This window comes from Anarrhichthys ocellatus, unplaced genomic scaffold, assembly GCF_004355925.1.
Source record: "Anarrhichthys ocellatus isolate YVR2014 unplaced genomic scaffold, GSC_Weel_1.0 scaffold4947, whole genome shotgun sequence".
Classification (NCBI taxonomy): Eukaryota; Metazoa; Chordata; class Actinopteri; order Perciformes; family Anarhichadidae; genus Anarrhichthys; species Anarrhichthys ocellatus.
In genome coordinates this window covers 1-3,888 of record NW_022284921.1, presented here as the reverse complement: position 1 = coordinate 3,888, position 3,888 = coordinate 1, and the positions used below count along the sequence as shown (strand labels likewise).

The 3,888-nt window shown below is 38.8% G+C and overlaps 1 long non-coding RNA gene across 2 annotated transcripts; it reads left to right on the top strand.

Moving 5' to 3' along the window:
• The first annotated feature begins 1,928 nt into the window (after positions 1–1,928).
• On the top strand, positions 1,929–3,882 carry LOC116379692 (uncharacterized). Of its 2 annotated transcripts, XR_004212456.1 has the most exons (4): positions 1,929–2,010; positions 3,079–3,204; positions 3,286–3,344; positions 3,652–3,882. It is a non-coding gene; the product is annotated as an uncharacterized LOC116379692 (long non-coding RNA). The 2 variants fall into 2 exon arrangements; XR_004212455.1 differs by having other exon boundaries at positions 3,286–3,882.
• The last annotated feature ends 6 nt before the right edge of the window (positions 3,883–3,888 follow it).

Here is a 3,888-nt window from a genome sequence, read left to right as displayed (position 1 = left end):
TCCACCTTCTGCACCAGCTCTGGCTCTTTCCCCGCTAGCGAGGTGACAGTCCACGTCCCTAGAGCTAGTCTATGCTGCCGGCGATCGGCTAGTCCAGGCCCCCGACCCTGATGTCTGACCCTGCAGGTGGTGGGTCCACAGAGTGGCTGCTCCATGTTGTTTCTCCTGTTTGCCTCGGGAGACCCTACCAGGGGCTACTTGCCCGGACAACATATCTCCCAGGATCACTGAGCCTCTCAAACTCCTCCACCACATTAAGGTGGTGATTCGCGGAGGAGAAAATAGCATGTTCTCTTTAAGAAATAAAGAAACATTTATTTCAGTCGTCATACATACAGGTTCTTAACTTTAGGAGCAGCTCAAGGTCACTCAAACGTTACTCGCATTACGCTTTACATGGAGACATTGAAATTCACATATGGAATAAAACACTAATAGAGATATAATGTCTTTGATGATTCACTATAAATACATTTCACTGTTAAAACGTATTTCTGGTTGCAGCATTTAAAACACTGCCTGTATCTTATCAGTTAGAAAAAGTACATTTATCTGATCTTAAACCATACAAATGTGACTTGGCTTATTTTTTTAGATCATATTCTATCTCTGCAGAGATTCAATAAGCACAGAATCACCTGGAGGATCCAATTTTACTTGTTTTTTTATTTAATAAATGTCAATTAATGAAATGGCATGTTATTATAGTATAATTATTCATGATCTATACTGTAATGGAGCTAAATCAGCAAATGAGCCGTTATTTGTTCTTATTTAAATAATGTGAGTACAAATACAGAACCAACGCTGACTTATTACATTTATCTAAAGATGAATAACATAAAATAATTGAAAACCCTTTCATTTCTGCACAAACAAATTCTGCAAAGTGAATCAACTATTTTCCTATATTTTACTCTTTACAGGGTTAACGTCTCCTCGTGCTCACAGATCTCATTTCCGGGATTCAAGCACAAGTTTACAGATTAAAGTTCTTTAACAAAAACAATAATCAGATTAATACTTTGACACAAGTGATTCTCAAAGCGAATGCAGATACAAAATATGACTTATTTTTCTGTAATGAATGAAGTAATTTACTATGTTTGTTATCGCGGTTAAATAAATATAATTGATGCTTCTTCAGGAGAGCAAACAGGTTTATGACCGCTGACAAATACAGATTGAAGCAGAATATTTCGTCAGATAAAATCTTGTGAATTTTGTAAATCTCTTTTTTCAATAACTTTTTACTTTTGGAACTTTTTGACGGTCTGGAGTTACTGAAAATATTTATCACACGAGTCAGAAACGATCCACAAGCAGCCACTAATTCTACAAATATAATTATATAAAACAAAAGTATTGTACTAATAATATTAGTGTAGACTGACCTTAATCGACCAAAAAAAAATATATATATAATATACATGTTTTCATATTTATACACCAAATGATCCCGTACTGTTATGATTTTAGTTTTATTTTATTAGATATATAGAATATATATTTATTTTCATCAGTAAATAAATAAACATTCATTTCATTACCACATCTATTTCCTGACCGATAACAAAGCATCCACTCTCCTGTGATGACCTCCTCTGAATATTAAGTTATGTGATGTTTCATTACGTGATCCAGTGCTATAATAATGCCTGGACCTGGTCTCCTACATGGAATGCAGCCATTAATCATGTTTGTTCGGTGCTCCTGTGCTTTCCCTACAGTAACCATGAGGATGAAAACTTCTGGAATCATGACCTCCAGCAGCAGCACAGTGACGTCATCGTCAAATTTTTATTTTTTATTTTTGTTCTATTTGATAGCATTTCATAAAAATCAATCTAAAGACCACACATGGCGTAACTTTAAAGGAAGTCGATAAATAAATAAAGAAAGGGGAGAAAAAAACAACTAACAAGCGACGTCACTTCCGGGATGTATGTGAGAGCAAAATGACAGCCGGTTAGATTTCATCAATAAGGGAATTAAAAGTAGACATCACAGGTATGTAGAACGACGCCTCATGTTTGACACGTGCGCTCGGCGTATTGTCACGAGCTGATGATGATTGAATATATGTTATGATATCTCTGCGATCTGTGATCCATGAGCTGCTGTCAACAACCTGCAGTCTGCACCGATTATACACCGACTATACACCGATTATACACAGACTATACACCGATTATACACCGATTATACACCGATTAATTTAGTGTTGAGAACGTGTTGTAATTATCTTTAAAAATCGAGCTAAACGCTTTTTAGTAAAAAAGCCAGACTCCGTTTACAAATGTGTATATTTGTATATTGATTTACATACAATATAAAAACACGACAGTCCGAAATGTTCCTCATTAACGAGCGTTGCACGAGACTTCGGCGTTAATCTCGTAGAAGAAGAATCACTCAGAACTATTAAAAATCATCTTCTGTCCTCTGCCTGTTGTTGCCGGGACCACCGATCACCGGACCGATGGACCGATGCTCGTTTAAATTGTGTCCAAATAACTGCTGATTTGTCAAACACGTGAAAGCCGAATGTACGCGTCCTCTGTGCTGAGTCACAGGACGGCTGTGTGAGCGCACTGAAGATGTGCGCATTGACTGAGGAGCAGAGAATAGTAAAACTAGGACTTTGTTAAATGGGATTCAGAGACCAACTCTTCACCAGCTTCTCTCCCAGTTACTCCCGCGAGAGGCTCGCGCTGGTAAACATCAATTATCTGTTATAATAACTATTCCTTTGTTAATAAGATGTTTGCTGAACTTCATGCTTATTGTGTTAGCATCATGTTTCATGAGATGATTTATGATAATCAATGATACATTGTTTATCAGAGTTCTGATCAGAACCCTTTGATCTCTTTAAACCTGTTTCTCTTCTCTGCTCAAACGTCTCACTTACCGCTCAATGGTTGAGCCGGTTCACACCATCGCTGTGGTTGATTGTATTGATATTGGTTGACGTGTTCTAAGTGTTATTGCACTGAGTTCAGGGGGTCAGTGAAGCTGTTGTTCAGCAGTCTGTAGCTCTGTGCCGCTGGTTCATCTCTGACTGACGGTCCACAGTGTCATGTGGTGAGCAGACCTCCCAGTCCTCCCTCAGCTGGTCTGGTCTGTTCACAGCACACTGGGCTGAAGAGGGACCAGCGTCTTTCTTCTGGAGACATCTGACAGCCAACCAGCCACTCTGGAGTAAGACGCCATACGATGAATAATAATAATAATGTTTGTTTTGTATGAAATGAATAAACTGACTGCTGACTTCTCTGACAGGCCGTCAGTACAATCACAGGAGAAGACTGTTGATAGCGGTCCAGTGCGGGTCTCCTCAGGTGAGACGCTTCCTAAAACATATCAGAGCCAAGAGGAACGTGACTTCATGTCCTGCAGGACTGTGGATCAATGTCTACAATAACACTTTAAACCAGAGATGTGAAAGTTTCCTTCAAATGTATAATCCAGCAGCGATCAGTCGACTAGCAGGGCCGGACTCAACAATAGAAGAGTGAACTGTGACACATTTCTTTTATGCTTAAACACAATATACTGCAGATTATTTTTGTCCAATAAGATAATGTAACGGGATCATTTATTATTTTATTTAAGCTAAACCACTACATAATTCATGTTTCCCTGCAGCAGATTCCACAGCCAGGCTCCACCCACCAAGCGTTCAAACACACACGGATCCTCGTTTCATCTACAGAAACATAAGCGATGAGTAGAAGAAGAAGTTCAACATGAACGTCGTGTTTCTGGCTTTAAAGAGGACGACAACTAGCTGAAGACGCCTCCTCGTGTTCCTCCATGTTCACTATCATCCTCTTCAATCATCAATGATCAGTTATTAATAGGATCTGTATCTGATGATATGAT